The following is an 18,377-nucleotide window of genomic DNA, read 5'->3' on the forward strand; positions in this document are numbered from 1 at the left end:
CAATAACGTGGCAGAGTTGGACGGCAATTGTTCTTGTTTTCATAAGCAACGCCGCTCATGAAGCTCTCGCAGTGAAATATCATGGTTAAAAATGTCCCGGCTTACTACTGGGTTAATGGGTGGTATTGGGGTGAAAAGCTCATTTAATCTCTAAATAATTGCTTCTTGTCATGATTAAATGAGCATTAGGACACAATCAAACCATTTCACGTGGTTATTCAGAATTATGAGCAATGTCATGAGAACTTTTAATGAATGCAGTTAAAGGATTTCCAGGAAATTATTAACATTTCTGGTGCTTCTCCTAATTGGAAGGAGAAAATAATCCTAATATCTTAATGGTTAAGCTCCACCCCTGTTTCTATTCCATACCAACGGAAACCACCTTCATAATCTTTAAATGAAACAAAGCGCCCAATTAAATTCACTTTCTAATTCATGCTGGGCTAATTGTAACTTCTGAGACAGTATCTCACTTTGAGAAACAGTCCTACTTTGTACTTCAGCTGGTAGTGGGTGTAGATGACTCGCAAATAGATGATACATCTATTAAATTGTCTTTATTACAGTTTTTCATTAGCATGCCACATGCTCAGTAAGCTTTCATGAATTCTTCATTCACTCGGAGATGTAATGAAGTCTTTCTTGCAATTTGGCCCATCAATAATTAGGAAACCTCTCTCAATGGTCTCTGGAAAAGGTTGGCTGCAAGAAATCCTATACCATTAATATTGCAGTGAGCTCGTTCAGGCTTATTAGCGAGGCGAGATCCTTAATGAGCCAATAGTCCTTAGTATTGTCAATATTTTATCCCGATGTAGTTCTGTCGATTGAAATGAGACTTGAAGCGTTAAGGTTAACGACCCTGAGCAGGCAGGTCCAGAAGGTAATGGAAAGCGTTTTAACGTGGTTGTAGTTGTCTTCAAGCTGAAGAGATAAAAAGTACAAAAAAATATATAAATTTCATTGATCGTCTTTCAGTTGCGCCCCTCTGTGTTCACAAAGGCTGATTGATATGAGTCTGTTTGACTGGGTGACCTTCCTGTCACAGCCCTCAGAGAGATTCAGGGATTAAAACACAGCACGGACATTTATGTACTCAATAATTTAATTTATCAATGACACTATTATGTACGAAATATTTTAGGTTTATTTCTACTGAAAACAACTGACAATAGAAATGTTCTTGGTGTTTTCACGTGCGTCTTTTCGCACCACAAGTCCTTTTGTTGCCAGTCTAACTAAAGGAAGACACATGAGTCAGGTTTCTTAAAAATTAATCTTCAGACTATATTGAAGTGCAGTGACCAAGCAATAATCACAATTTACAGAATTCTGGGTCCTGGTTCCTACTCTAAACCGAGTGACAGAAGAAAGACATGTCTACCTATGCAAAATGTGTATTTATGCATTCATCTGCTCGCAGGCAGGGCGGTCCAGATGGTGAGTCTTGTGGTCTCAGGATGTCACTAAGTCAGCCTGGGGTCACGGGGTGACTTGAGCGAGGTCAGCCAGAGGAACCAGTTGTAACGGGTTTCCTCAGATTGCAGTCACGGTTTCGATCTCCCCACTCAAGTTCCTGTTTCAAAGGCTATGTCTCCTACAAACACTGAGATAAGCAGATTTAACAGGCAGCATTGCGCAACCATGATCACGGCATCTAATGTTGTTTATCATTAGAGCAGACCTCAGCAGATTGTTAGTCATGCGCTAGCAAATTTCCTCATAGCAAGTTAGTATCTTTCACACAGTTTTTAAGCAGAGCAGTTATTTTAAGAATGAATATCTTCACAGTGTCTACCTTGTTCTATAGACCCTCTCAACATCTACTGAAATTAAGATGGTTGTTATTTTGACCTTTTAAAAGTCATCAACTTTATATAAAGGGATCATATTATCCAACTTTTCAACACTTTCACAAAGGTCTCGATCCAAAAACGTTGCTTTCGAAGTTTATTGCCCGAAATCCAGCTTTTCTTGGATTTTTGCACCATTTGAATATTGGATCATAGGAGCTGCATTCAGAATCTGCTGTGTCTGTGTGAGCTGGACTAGCTCCGCCCACACATGCCCATCTTGGGAAGAGGAGGAAGTACTTCCTCTCGTGGTGCCATGTGCCAGAGCAGAGCTGCATAATTGTGGGAGGAGTCAAAGGGAGGAGCCTACCTTGATTGGGATTGGCTGAACCCCCGATGACACGATATAGGGTTTGATTCTGATTGGCTCTTTTTAAAAACTGAAACAAGCAAGGGACAGAGAGGACAGACTTTCTTCACTTCTGGTGTGTCAGTCCCGCATATTAACCCAAAAACTGCTCCCATTGCATTGACGGCACCTTGCACGGCTGCAGCCTCCAATGGTGTGTGAATGTGTGTGTGAATGTGTGTGTGAATGGGTGAATGTGATGAGCTATGTAAAGCGCTTTGGGGCTGTTGTCATCTAAAAAGAGCTATATAAGTTAGTCCATTTACCATTTTAGTGTTGAAAACCATTATAAAGTGAATTTTGAATGACTTGACCCCTTTAAAAAATATCTTACATTTTGATCAATTATTGAGGAACTTAAAAGCTTGAAAAAGGCTCAAACACACGTCTGTAGAAGTCGGTTTTGGAAAGTAGCTACAGGTTCATTTAATTTCATCTTCACAGGCATGTTGTTTCTTTTTGCCATTGTGGAAACCTGGACAGAAATGCACGCTCCAAAGACCTAAGGCCCGGTTTACTCAAAGTTTTCAAGCAAAAACATAAAACTTTCATAGTATTTTGGGGTTCATTTATATGACAACTGTGCTTGGAGACACTGAAAACACAACTTTTTGAAAATGGCTCCTAAGGTGTGAATGGGGGAAAACACAACTTTCTGAAAACACTTGGGCTACTACTGCACATGCCGTAGTGAACCGTTTGTATGGCCATGTAGATGACAGTAACAACAATGGCAGCCTCCAGAGTCGCATGACTTCCATATTTTCCTGGGACTTGGAAGTTTTACAGACTTTTTCACAGTTTCACGGCCCCGTTTACACAACAATAAAAACAAGTTGAAATAGAAACATTTTGTTGCAGTTTGGGTGTCCGTGGCATGCCTCCCAGTCCATATTCTAGTTTTAACGTCCATAGTGGTAGTTTAATAGTTGAGATTCTCCTCTAATAGCATCCAAATCCTCATCTGTCCATACAAATGTTGGGTTCTCTCCATTGTTAACGTTTATAGTGTATTGTTCTCTGCACACATGTATGTGTGGTTTTACTACAAAAACAAGCTACAGCGCCACCTCGTGGCCCAGCATTCTTTTCTACCATCGTCATGTAAATGGAAATCTTTTTCAGAACGTTTCCTGCTAAACTTTTCTAAAACAAAAGAGGTGTTGTTACTTGGAATGTCGTCCTGTTAAAGAGGTCTTGGTTGACAGTCACCGTAATAACAATTCATTGTTCTTGCCATTGTTACATTTGGTTCTCTGCACTTATGTTTGTAGTTTCATTATTAAAAACAACCAATAGCACCCAGTGGTGGCCCTACATGCCCACTACATAGTATATAGTGTTTCTACCATTGCAGTGTAAACGACCATCCTTTTCATAGCATTGGCCTTTATAAACAGGGCCTACGGCTGCACACTGGGGTCATACAGTATGTAGACATCAGGGGCGTTTGAAGTGTGTTGAACTTTTCAGAAAGCCACAAAACCTGTGAGCCTCAAAGTAACACATTTTGCTTCATATGAAAATGTTGTCATGTAAACAAAGCCTTAAACTTCACCTTCAAATGCAAAGTTGCTTAATTCCTCCTTTATTCTCGCCGAAGTCTGGTTCTGGTCCACACTATATGGACGCCTTTGCTCTGAGAAGCAGAAAAGGAGTCTTTTATTTCGCTGCAGTATTCCAATCAAAACTCTCCCAGTAATTACTGACTGAGGACAGTCCAGAGAGTCCGGGGCATTCATGAGCTCTTTAATGGCACCACTTGTTTGTAGTCCTCAGTCCACCTACACACACCATTAATGTGCTGCACATAGCCCAGTCATGAATATGCATTCTCACCCTGGCTGATGGCTTCAAAAACTAGATCAGAGAATGAAAAGGAACAACAAACAGTGTCTCTCTATAATTGGCTATCAGCAAAGGTAATATGCAAATATCGAGCCTCTCCACTCACAGCATTGTGTTGAATGGAGAGCTGCTTTTTGATATGTGTGAATAGGCCTTGATCAGACAGCAGTCACACGGATCAGTATGCTGAATTTACAAAACTGCTGTTTTTCAAAACAAAAACTTAATTTCTCCGAAACAAGGTCTAAAATATAATGTATTTCCTGTTTAAAATCCATGCTGAAAAATGTTGGTATTGAATAAGAAAGTATATTTAAATATGTTTGGTATCAAAGATGCTGGGCAACACAAAAAGCAGCGAGAAATTTGAATAACCATGACCATTAATCACACATCCAACACACCCCAAAAAGAAATGTTCTTATTGTGAGTCAAGGCTCTGTCAGCATACAATGATGGAAAACAATAAAGATGTTATCCTCTACGCCGAACCCTGACAGCTATTGAGCTGTCATTATATGATCATGAAGTCATTTCCATGCCTAACTTGAAAGCATATTATTATGATTAAATAAAACAGTGAAATGTCAATCAATGCCACGACGTGATTGCCTCAGACTCTGCCACACGATCCCCTCATGCTCCGGGTCTACTTTTTCTGTCCGTTCTCCATCATGATCTTATCAACATCACAGTCGGGGGGCATTACCTAAACCAAGAATATCGAGAAAGCATGGAGTATTTATTTACCAATAATACTAGACAGACATTATGGTTTTGAACTGACGACAAGGGAAGCGGTCGTCTATCTTCACGCCTGCATTCATACTGAACTGAACATCAGCCTGTTGTGTTTACTGAAACCTTCTTTAAACTATACCCAGTTCTTTCCGCTTAAACACACAATTCTAATTTAAAATAGAGCATGAAGCTGAGTGTTTTTAATGTTTTTACATATCCATGGTTAATCTACTTTTATCTACTTAATTGAACTTAAGTGAGCTTGAACTTAAATTAAAAGTTGTGGATGCCTCGCGTAAGATGAGTGCATGACCAAAAATGTATGATTAATTACAGTTACTTTTACACTTTTATAGTAAAATGAGAAAAATAAATCTGAGAAGTAAATTTAACTTTACATAAGTAGTCATCCATAGTCACACATTTACATACACACATTTCATAATGCAAGACAATGTATGCTGTGTGCCAAACTTTTTAAATTCATCAACACAACAAAAAAAGATCATTATCTTTACTGTGTTTCACTCGGTATTTCAAAACACCAAATACTACAGTGCCCATAAGTCATCAGCGTTCCCGAGCACCGGAGAGAATGAAGATACACAAAGAGGCGGGATATGGCTGTACACAGTGGAAGATGGGTTACAAATGATCTAACACCTCAAAAATCAGTAAGAACATTCAAATCAGCAGCAAAAACATTTAAAATCATCAAAAAACACATTACATCAACAACAACATGACCAAAAATCTCCCTCTCAATCATACGCTGTAGAGAAAAAGAGTGCCTTTAACTTTGAAAATGTTCAATTGGATGCTGACTTCAGTTCTGCTGGCAGTTTGTTCCACTTCTTTGCAGCATAATAACTAAACGCAGCACTACAATGTTTACTGTGAACAAACATACACTCCACTTTATACAGATGATCTAAGAGTCCTGAGACACTAAGTTCGCTTTATTAGGGACCGATCACGAAAGGCCAGGACCCTATTGTATTTCGTCCATTTCTTCTTATTATTGTTTTTTCTTTCACATCTGAAGCAGCGGCTTTGAGGCCAAATTCGACCCACTAAACACGCAAAAATGTTGAATCAAATTTGGTATGCTCATCAAGACTGGCGAAAAGAATTAAGGACATGTAAACTTAACTCCCAGAGTGCCAAAATGTGCTCTCTAGTGCCACCTAGAAACACTAATACGGCCACCATGGCTCGTAGGAAGGTCGTAGGGAGATGAAACAAAAACTCAATTGTTCATCTAATCAAGACCTAAAAATCGCACACCGATACCCATGACTTAAATTCAACCGGAAGTCTGCAATTTGCTTTTCAAAGTAAGATTTTCTCCCAAAAAAGGCCTCACCTAAAGGCCTTTTCTGCTGAAGGAGAACGAATCTGACCCCCTAAACATGCTCAGATGCCCACCAACTTTAGCATTCCCATCAACACTGGATAAAAATATAAGAAAATGTACAAATTAACCCCCAGAGTGCCAAAATGGGCTCTCTAGCGCCACCTACATACACTACAAAGGCCATTTAAAAACACTAAAACGGCGACCACGGCCCGTAAGAATCTCGTAGAGAGATCATTGGACGAGCAGACCAAAACCGTGACAAGAACCTTCCGAACAAGACGATGTCACACATGTGGGGAATATTCCATAAAACATGACCTTTTTGACGAGAACAATGCTGTCATTTCTTTTTCCCCCGCGATTTCAAACATTTATCATTGAGTCTGATGGAGTCTGCATCAAACTGCGCCGCCTAGTGTCTAAAGTTTACGTTTGACTGCTTCGAAACCCACACAGACTGAAGACAACACATTTTTCTCTCAAGGAATTATAATTTTATCAAAATATTTGCCCAAAAACTGTGGATTCAAAGGAGTTATTTCCAAAATATTTGGATGAAATCTATCCTCTCCCCCACTGTGATGACATCACTAACTACAGGTGGTCATAAAACTGCTGCGCAGGGCCGCCGGGCCAGGGTCCGAGGCCCCGACCAGCACTGCTTGCAGCTTTAATTTAGATTTTATTTTTCATGTAAAATGATAAGTATGTAGTTTGAACATATAAGTATGTAGTTTGAGCATAAATAAATTGTGCCTCATTCTTTTTTGTAGATCCAGTAGAATATGTTTATCAGTGTATTTATTGCAGATCAAAGTAACTAGTTACATTGGAAAGTGATTGTCAAAGTGTTATTTCTACTTGTCTTGCTGAAAAATATCTGTTCTTCTGAAGTGCACCTTACTGAAGTGGAAGGAAGATGCTCTACCATCTGGAAGATATAGTTGTAATTGTTTTTTTTTATAGAATAAATCAAAAAGAAGCACCAATAAAGCAAATGAGATGAACTACCAACATGCAGTGTTCTTATGAAGGGGAAGCCAGTATTTATTATAAAGCTGCCGACACGTGAGAGTGAATCCAGGCTGGTGTTACTGGGGCGTCCTCGTGTTGCTGTTCGGCTGAGAGAGTTCAGAATTATTGAGATTCTCCCAAACAAGTGTTCAAACAGCCAAAATCAGCAGTTGTGTCAGTGTAAAGAAACAATCGGCTTATTGAGCAGAACAGACAGAGCCAGCAGCTCTATTCCAACTACATTCACAACGTTACAAATTAAATTAGTCACTAAGTAGTTACTCCCCAAAAATAAGTTTTGTGGCATTTTAAGATGGTTTATTCACTGATTAACTCATTATACCACACATTAGCCGCCTCCGTCAAGTTTCCTTTGTGTTTGTGGAGTGAAAACATGAATTCTGGTAGTTTAGTCTTTAGTGTTGGTGTGTATGTGTGTTTGGATAAGGGTTATATATATCGTCACATTTTTTATGTGTCGTGTTCACGGCTGCTTGCTCACTGTCTCCCGAATGCTGCTTGTCAAGCGTTGCTAACGTTCCCAGCAGCTCTGCTGAAGAAGTTACGGAAGTCCAGTCCTGTCAGAGTTTACAGTATGTACCCATCCCATCCACCCTTTCTGTACGCCGTCACACATCAGGTCACACTTGGGATGATCTCAGAGAGAAACAGTTCAAGCTGGACCAGAAGCATCATGTTTTTATTTACCTATCCGCATCATCTGATGAGTGAATAATGTCTATGATGCCAGATCTTTTGGTGTTAGTGGCATTGATGGAGGTCCATTGACCTTGATGGTTGTATCCATTGCTCAATTTTACGGCGTGTTGACTTTCTCCTGTTTGATCCGGACCAGAGTCTCTTCAGGGAAAAACCATTTTGTTTGGGCGATGTGAAATGTCCTATGAACTCTGAACCAGATCTAACGGGTGTGATCTCTGGGTATCGGTTGGCTTGCAAACAAACTTTCAAGCGGGCGGGGTGAGAGGACGTGACGTAGTGCGCAATGCATTCTGGGTAGTCAACAAACAAAGCTGACCGTGCGAATCTCACGGGCAGCCGTGGAGTAGTAAGGAAGAAGTAGAGAGGAAGAAGTAGTGAGGAAGACTCTTTTTGATATGTGGTCTGATGACTATGTATTGCGATTGTTTGTGGCTACCCATTAGCCATGAGCTAATTAGCCTAGCCACTACGGGCTAAAGTGGCGGGACTTCCGGTTTCGATCCAGACCAATCAATGAGCAGTGTTTCTTCTTTACTTCCTCTCTGGTCAGTGTTTGCTTCAGGTGATAGGGCGCCCAAATGCGTGACATTTTCCAGCCGGTTTGTTCGGGTCTCGAAGGCCCCGTTTACACGACAACGAATTTGAGTGTATCCGCAACACTTTCTTCACTTTTGGGGGGTCGGTTTACACGGCACCAGTTTGCGGATGCACTGTATCCGCAAAGTTTTTAATTTGGCTCCCAAGGTGGAAAGATTCTTTCACGGCGCAAATCCCTCCTGCAGAGACTGATGGAGGCTACAGAGCCTGTTACTGCACATGCACCTCTCTCCCCCTCCCTCCTGCTCATTCAGTTGTAAACAAACATGGCAGCCGCGTAGTGGTACGACCCGCGGTCTATATTCTAGTTTTATCGTCCAGATCAGTAGTTTAATAATTGAGACTCACCCTGATAGCATCCGATGTGTCATCAGTCCATGCGGATGTCAGGTTCTCTCCATTTTCTTCACGTTTATAGTGTTTTGTTCTCTGCACACGTCTGTGTAGTTTCATTACAAAATCAAGCAACAACGCCCTCCAGTGGCCCGGCATACTAACTACACCGTTGTCTCTGTGTCCACTGCTGCAGTGTAAACGCACCCACTTTTTTTTAGCGGATTAGGTGTTGTCACGTGAAACTTTGTCGTGTAAACAGGGCCTAAAGTGATTGTGAACGCCACCCGACCAAATGAAGGTTTGATTTTCGGCTCAACTCCCTCCCAAGTGAACCGGGTCCTGGACTTTCCCAATGTGAAAAGCCCCTTAGTCTGTCACGTTTGGTCATCACACACATTTATTCACACGCTCCAGTCACCAATAATCTTCAACAAAACCCACGTATGAGAACATGCAATCTTTACACAGTAAAAGACAAGCCTGGACTGAAACCTGCAATATGTTCATGCTGAGGCCTTTATAGTACGTCCTGGAACTGAAGAGCTTAACTTTCAAACCCAAACAAACACATAAGTACATTTTGAGCAGAGTAAAGACCAGACCTGAAGGTTTGCTCATTTAATAATCCAGTTCATGAATGGGATTTTGTGCGCACACGCACGTGGGAGCTTATGTACAAACGACTGAGATATATGCACAATAACACACATTTATTGTATTCACCATTGAGATTATGTAACGTCAAGCACAAAACATTGTCAAATGCAAAGCTTTGAACACATTTGAAATGTAGATGTAAGTCAGCTCCTCAGCAGAGATGCTATGAGACGTTTTCTCAGAATTTGTTTGCAGACTTTATCATATTTTCTGTGTCGTACCTCAGACTTTAACCGAGAATTGACAAGATTGCTTTTTTTTTCTTTTTTGCCAAATTCTGATTAATTTACTGCATCACTCTGATATGTTGGATAACTTCCTCTAATAACACGTCCAACTCCACATTTCTGAGAGCTCAGTGTGCTGTTCAGTCACTTCATGCTGAATTTTAACGCTCCTGTCTGTCCAGATTTGCTCAGATGCTACATAAAACACGCTAAATTGAACACAATCAAAGTCTTTCCTGTGCAGAAAATCATTGTAATAATCTGTTAAATGTGAAGTACACACAGTAATGACCATTTTCAGTGGCCTCTGCTAAATGACCTGGATTGTGATTGGTTGTGAAAACATGTGCTGTATGTTCTCGCTGCAGTGTGTCTGCAACGAGCAAAACGTCTCCAGAAACATTGTCACATTTTATACCAGCGCTCTAAACATTCATGCAATAAAAATCCCAGTGCTAGACTACAGTTTCACCAGCCCACTTCTCCGTGTTTCATTTAAACTGAACATTGCAGAGATAAAAAAATAAACAAAATCTAAAATGATAAATTGAGACCCTCAGTCTGAATTCTTTCTAATATTGTTAAATGAGGGTAAATGAAATGAATTCAGAGTCTGATGAGTTTAAACAATATGCTGATATTGGTTGGCTATGATTCTAATCTCGTAGTCACGTCAGGTAAATAATCTAAATTACTTTTCTTTTGCTACATATTGGCAATCAATCACTAAGTGAATCCCCACACACACAGTTTGTGCTCCCACAGATTGAGTCCAACCAATAGTATTAGAGCTGAAATAGTAATTTATTTTGATGTAGCTGCCACCGCCGGTGCTATTGCAGCATTGAGTCAACAGTTTATCGGCGTTGCTACTGTGCTTTTCTCTAATATCTCCAGCTTGGTGTTGACTTTTGCAGCTGATGAATTAATGATTTTTTGTTGTTGTTGTTGTTTAGTTTTTTGTCCCACCGGATTAGATTTTTTGAGTAAATGAAGGAAATCACTTTGTGAGATGGATAAATGTTATTTGGTGCTATTGTCTCCGCTATATATTTGTGTGTGTATATACAGTATATATGTGTATATATATATATATATATATATATATATCCCAATAATTTGCATTTGTCCTGTGCACAGTGACCAAAACCTCGGCTTTAAAAGCTAAATAAAAATAACTATAATGTATGCGTACAGATGGCTAACTGAACTTATTCAAATGCATCTTTCTTCAGGCTTTTTTTGACATCTCAGCAGCTTTAACTAGTTTAAAGAAATCTATTTGCAAACTTATTTTTCAGCCTCTCCTACTTTGAGAGGAATTTCTCGTCACACACTTTGCAGTTAAACACTGCTGACTCCATCAGCTTTAGCGTGTGACTACGGGGAAGACCTTGACTTGGACTCCGGAGTGGTGAAAGCTGCCAGGGTGCAGTCCTCATCTGCATATTCGTGGCTCTGCATTTCTCCTGCTTTTCTACATAAAAGTATAGAAGCTGGCTAATTAGAGTTCCCAGGTCAAAGGTCAGAGAGCTGGAGGAGAGACAGATCCTCCTGGGAAGGGCACATCCAGATGTGGCTCTTCATTCCTCCACACTGGCTCTTTCTTTCTTCCATTATAGCTGCAAGTCATGCAGAACAGCATGCAGACAGCTGCACATTAGACCGATGCAAATGCTTCAATAATCCGTTCAGAGATAAATTAGTAGTGTTTCTCTCCCTCATGCTGAGGTGTTGTGTTTTTTTGCGAGCTATATGTTGCTCTCATTCAGCACCACAGCGGTTATTATTTCTGCTGCGGACATGAAGGCTGCTCCGTTCTGTTGCTCTCGGGATGCAGTTAATTTATGCTATTGTGCAGAACAGACTTGGAAATGCCTCTGTTTAAAGATGTTCTCAAAAACACATCATCAATTACTGAACTCTGTCAATTTGATTCACCAGAGGGGCAGGAGCAATATCCCAACACATGGGCAACCTCTTCATCATCTTCAATTACCAGGAGAGGACATATGTCTCTGCAAACAGGCTGAGTTTTCCTGATGTGAAGTCCAAAGCAACAACAGAAAAACTGAATATTTGGGATCTATGCAAATAAATATTGATCCAGGTCTGCCTCTGAAGTCCGACAGATGTACCTCTGCTGACATAACCACTGCAGAGCAGAACAGAGTAAAGACAGTTGTTTGAGCCTTTGTGCCTGATTGCAGAATCATTGTATTCGCAGGGTGACGCTGCGGGCAGTTTAAGGCCAATCTTAATCCACGACATACTGCCCTGAATGAATTATATTACCAATTCTACCTAACTGCAGTTTCCAATTCCTGTTTGAGCAGTGAAAAATAATAAAGTGCATAAACGTGGACGTAAAAGCACCAGTACATGATGCATAATTGCCTTATTAATTGCTTGTTTACAGCTGCACTGTTGCTAGGATTCGCTGCAAGAGCTCTGTGGCTATTCCGGCAATGTGTTGCTTCTGCCTTGTCCCAGCATTCCTCTGTCTTCCTCCCTGCAGCCTGAGACAGGAAGCATCTGTCCCATTGCCATCATCTTGGTGGGATGTGGAGTCATCGTCAGCTTCCAGTGCATCACGGCAGCCACGGCGCTGTGTGGCGGGGATGTTGTGGCGGCTGTGTCAGACCAGTGAAGCCAAGAAATATTTGAGAGGGGGGGGGGGGGGGTTCCCTCATGACCATTCTGATATGCTAATCTATCAGCAGCGGCGGTGATGGAGAAAAAGGTGGTGGGTGAAGAGGGGGGAATACATTGGTAATAAGGTCGCTGTGAGGGATCCCAATCTGCAGGGAAAGCTACTTTATGCAGAAATCCAATTTAAGAGATTGGCTTAGTGACTGAGTCATTGAAGGTAAATCCAATGGTAATTATAGGTAAATCAGAGGTGAAAGCATGCAAAACACCCCCGTATACAACTCTCTCACCCTCATTTGCCTTGGCTCCGTCCCGCTGGCTGTACTCATTACCACAGATCACGATGTTGCTTACCAAAGAGAAACGGGGGCAGTGTGCAAGGCATGAAATATAGGCATAACCGTGGATTTTAGCCCTGCTAAACCCACCTGACACCCATGAACACCCTTAAATTTGCATCACGCTGAAGATAGCTGCCAAATTTAACACCGCTGGACAATTTAAATGCTGTTTTAATGCCTCTGCCCCCGCCAATCAAATTAATCCAGCTGCTGTAAAGGAGGAGCTTTTTTTTTTTGTCTTGTGATGGCGTTAGCGGCTAACTTGTGCAAACTGCTCTGCCTTCTCTAATCACCCCAATACTAAATTATTAACTACAGCTGAAGCAGAAATGATAATAGGAAGCGTGTGCCAACTCTCACACCTCCTGTGGGGTGAGCGCCTGCTCCCCACCGAGAGGCGATGATTGTGAGTGGGAAGCAACAAAAACAGTCAAATCTTCATAGCCAAAGAAACCAATTTATCAGACAATAGCATAGTAATACCAGCAAGACGAGGTATTTTTGAGACGCTGACATATAATCCATGGTTTGACATTATAGAATGACATTTTAGAAGTAGCTTCTCTGCTTTCCTATTTGTTCTGCCCTCCGAGACGCACAGGAGCAGTAATTTGTTAGATTGTAGATAGAGGGCTAATAAATAGCTGTGCTAGTGGCTCACAAGTCATTTATTCTGACCTTTTATTTGAGGCAAAATCAATTTTCTGTTAATATGCCACTAATAAGGAGACACCTTTGATTTGTTTGGCTCTCAAACTGCATTGGTGCTTTTAGTGGAGGTTGCACCCCGACATCCCACCATTGCATTTTGATTTGGTGACTGAAATCGTCCACTTTGAGACGGTTCACCGAAATCTTTACAGGTGAATGTTAATGTGACAGACGGAATGATGCTGGTGAGCGGCAGGGAGTACAAACAGGAGAAAACAAGATGACGGAAATGTGATTGCTGTTGTGTGAAAGGCTCTCAACACAGGCGTTCTCCACCGCCCTGCTTCAAAGAGAGACTGCAGACCTTCACTAATCTCTCATCTACCACAACACAACAGCAGTGAGCTATATCCCTAAGTAGATTACAGGAAGTGTGTTTTATGCTTCACTCTGATTTGTAAAAAAAATCCTTTTTGACAATCTCAGAGCAAATACATTTTTGCAGATTCAGAGCAGGCAATGGCTCAGTTTCTTCCACGTCTCCAAAATCAATGTTATGTGGTCTAGTCACTCCTTTTACTTCATGGTGAAAATGCCTTGCAGTGAGACTATACAGGAACGTCTGCTACATCTCAGTAGAGATCAGCTGGATTTTAAATGTGTGAATGGAAACCGTTCTGAGTCTCTTAACAAAGGCTGAAGTTACCGAAGCGAAGAGTTTTAATTGAGTTGGTTTGTGTGTGTTTTCATGTTGTAGTATTCTCTTTCAGGTTCAAACTTCAACAGATTTAATTAAATGATTTTGAAAAGATTTGTCGTGGGTTTGGTCATTTTTTAAGAGTCTGTGCCTCCTGAAGCCAGACCAGTTCAGAACCACTGCGCCAATCAATGAACCAATAGTAATAATACTGTCCTACTATGTTAATAATATAGTGATAGTCTAACCAATCATTATAGATTTGATAAAAATACACAGTAGGTAATATTTCTATGAAGTACAACACAAATACAAGATACTTCAAGGTAAATGGAGTGATTTCTGGGTGATGGGGTAACTGATCCCAGCTTACTGAGGGTGAAGGCAGGATTCCATCGCAAGGCAAGGCAAGGCAAGGCAAGGCAAGGCAAGGCAAGGCAAGGCAAGGCAAGGCAAGGCAAGGCAAGGCAAGGCAAGGCAAGGCAAGGCAAGGCAAGGCAAGGCAAATTTGATTTATAGAGCACCATTCAAACACAAGGCAATTCACAGTGCTTTACAAAGAAATAAAACAAATACAGAATAAAGAAATACATTAAATCCCAAAAAGACACGATACATACAGGCAAATCATTTAGAAGAACTAATTGACCTCGGCCCCATTTGGAGGACAACGTTTTCAAGTTAAAATGGAAAAGTTTTGTTTCCTTCTACACCACAAGAAAAATGAGTGTAACTGTAAAACTAGTGTCATGTTTGGGGCGGTCCGTTTACCAACACAATGGTGCCTTAAGCCACTGCAACTGGTGCGGAAATGCTGATACTGCACACGTGTAGCACAGCTGTAGTAAATAGTTCTCCTGCACGAGTGTAACTAGATGGTCAATAACAACAATGTCGACCTCCGTCATGTCATGACTCCCAGTCCAGATTCTCCTGGGACTTGGTAGTTTTATTTTGACAATCATTGTAATAACAATCCAACTTGGTCGTCTGTCCACTAGAACGTCTGTGTTCTCGCCATTCTTCATGTTTATAGAATATTGTTCTGTGCATGTTTGTGTTTAGGGTTCTATTAAAACAGCATCAACTCGTGGCCCAAAATGAAAACTACATTGCTTTAAGTCTTTCTGCCAAAAATAAATAAATGTGAAACTTTTCTGAAACTAAAACTGTACCTTCACTTGATACATTGTCGTGTAATGGGGCCTTAATGTGCACGTCTTCGACCTGTGAAAGAAATCCTGAGAAAATCCACAGTCGTGTATTTGACAAATATTAATGTTATGAACACAATTTGATGTACATTGTCATAAGAAAGCTTTTAAAACTGTATTTATCACTATTCTAACAAACCAAACTGCTTTGAAACTGGTGTGAAATCCAACACGTGGTGACATTAACCTGCTTGTGTGTTTGCATTGTGAGATTGAACTGTAACGAAGTGAACAAAATGCAGTCTGGCTCTGCGTGATAATGTGTTCTGTTGAACAGTGAAGAGAAACAGGGCGAAGGGGAAACAGAAACATGTCTTTTTACACACTTCCACTGCAGTACAGTGCTCTCATCAGTCTTGGTGTGCCATAAAGGACTTGACGTGAGGATGTAAGAGTTTTGTGTATTTTGTTGACGTTTAATTAGAAACTATAAACTTTCTACAAATGATTTATTCAGCGGATGTAACAACCAATAACGTAACAACTGCCAATAATGTAATAAAACAGTGAAGCATTGTTACAACCATAATGGAGCGTGTTGCAGAGTTTGTATCCTCAGTGAAAGAATACGACGTTTATACCATCCATTATACGCATTTTTATAAGCAAGCTGCAGAAAAACCTGCTTTCCAAGACAGGGAGTCCTATTTATGTATTATTACATTATTGTCTGCAATTATTACATTTTGAAAATACTTTTTTGGAAATGCTCCTTCACTCATTTAATATCTTACTCGGTTATTGGCTTTTACATGATATTACAATAATGGATCAAATGTCATATTACAGTCATTATGCTATGGGCTGTATTAAACTGGGAAAGTCAAAACTCTTGTGTTATTGGGCATTACTACATTATGGGTTGTTACATTTCTGGACATGTCATGGGGGGGCATTCAGATTCAGACACTATCAGAATCAATATAATTCAAAAAATACTCAATAATCTGTAAGAACACATCGTATCGCAGTGAATAATGATGAGTGCTTCAAGCGATGTTGTGACTCTGCTGTTCATCTCAAAAGGAACAGAAAGCTGGAAGAGCTGCTTTGGATGCTGGTGCAGCCATCGTTTAGAGTCCATCCGAAGGACACGTCAGTGCTTTCAGGTCTGTTTAATGTGCATTATCTCTTCATATCCAAACAGAGCCGCTCTCTATAGTTCGCCTTAGAGCCGGCGGTTGCTGTATTTGGTTACACCTCTCGGAAAGCAGAGTCAACCCTGTGACAGAATAATTTATTTTTGCTGTCAACATGGCATTTACACTCATTTCACTCTATTTCCACACTTTTAAATGTGTTGACAGTGGGTGAGTCCCATTAAAAAGTCAGTCAGACAGTAAATCAGATCGCAGCTACAGGGCGTGGGGAATACTGCTGCAGATGATGAGAATAAAAATGGGTAAAGCAACGCTGTAATCAACCGGCTTGGTCAATAAAAGTGAAGGAAAAACGGTTTGAGACTAAGTTTCTCTGACACAACCGTCAAGCTGAGACAACGTGAACATTTCACGAGTCATTTATATGTGGATCAAAGGCTGTTTGATAGACCTCTGATTTGGTTTCAAGACAACCTTGTTAATCTCCAAGGAGTGTAGGTGAAGACTGATCCACAGACCCGGTGTTAACAATTGTTTCCATGTGATTTCTTCCCCTTCTCTCCCTGGGGAAACATAAAGAAAGTGTGAGAGGAATCCGGGAGGCTACAGAGCAGCTTTATGGATTATTCGAATCACCACATTTCTGCAAACATGCGTTGAAATCACAAATGCCAGCTTCACTCACAGCACAACATCCTTGTTTTGCCAGAGCCTCCCCTCCTTGTCTGCATTTTTACCCTTCTCACTTACCTCCACTTTCCAATTTATATGTAAATTCGCTCTTCCTTAAACAATGCTATATGCACATCCATCCTTTAGTGGCAGAGACCCAAAAACCCACAATAAATAGCCTGGGCGCTGCATGCAAAGCTGCTGTGTGAGTCATTGGGATTCAGCCCTTTAACTGTGGCCTTGTGAAAACACCTAATAACACCTGAGAGTGAACATTTTCTGCCATCTGTGGCAGTTAGTGACTAAAAATGTTATATTGTACATTTTGTAGCTCCCAAAGGAATAAAAAGGAATCGGAACAACCACTGTGTTATATAAGTGTGTGCGTGTGCACGTGCATGCCTGCATGTGTGTGTGTGTTACTTTTTGTCAATGTACGGTGCAAATTTTCTCATAGACGTAACAATGAAAACAATACAGTTGCGTTTATGCAGTAGAAATAGATCAGCAGATCTCACGTACTTTACCTTGTTATAGGAAATAATAGTTTGGAAACTACAAAAATTCAAGGATTTATATCATCATACCATTAAATGATTGTTAACATTAATCGAATGACAAAAGCGTCAGCATTAACGTTACCTTTAAAGAAACTGTAATACTCCAGTAAAATTAAAGGAGAGAAAAATGTAAAAGGGACAACAATACACAGATTCAAATGGAGGAAGACAAGATAGAGAGCAAAGTTCATGAGTTAGAAGACGTTTCTACCGGAGCGGTCTCGTCTCCTCAGGTTGGTGTAAAGCTGAAGGCCAGAAGAGCAGAAGCCTGATGAGCTTCAGAAGAGGATGAGTTCACTTCACTCTCATGTTTGTTCTGCCCTATCTGTTGGTGAGCAATCAGCAAAGTAGTTTCCGCTGTCTTTCCAAAATGATTTATTAGAGTGTTTTCACACACACACACACACACACACACACACACACACACACACACACACACACACACACACACACACACACACACACACACACACACACACACACACACACACACACACACACACACACACACTAGGATTTCTTCAGAATAGCCCACTGTACTGATTTTGTGCATTCGCCTTCATGAACATGGAATATCGGAGGTTTGCTTCCGACGGGGGAGTTTCTACTGACGACAGATTAACTGACAACATGCAGTGTGAATCAGCTTAAACTTTAGCAGAGAGATTGTTGTGATCAGACATTTTCCTCACATGGCTCACCAACATTCCTATCTGCAGATCTTCTCTCAGATAGGCTTTTTTTTTATATTTTATATTTGCTGTTTCGGCTCAGAAGTGTTG

The sequence above is a fragment of the Lipophrys pholis genome, assembly GCF_963383615.2.
Source record: "Lipophrys pholis genome assembly, chromosome: 1".
NCBI lineage: Eukaryota > Metazoa > Chordata > Actinopteri > Blenniiformes > Blenniidae > Lipophrys > Lipophrys pholis.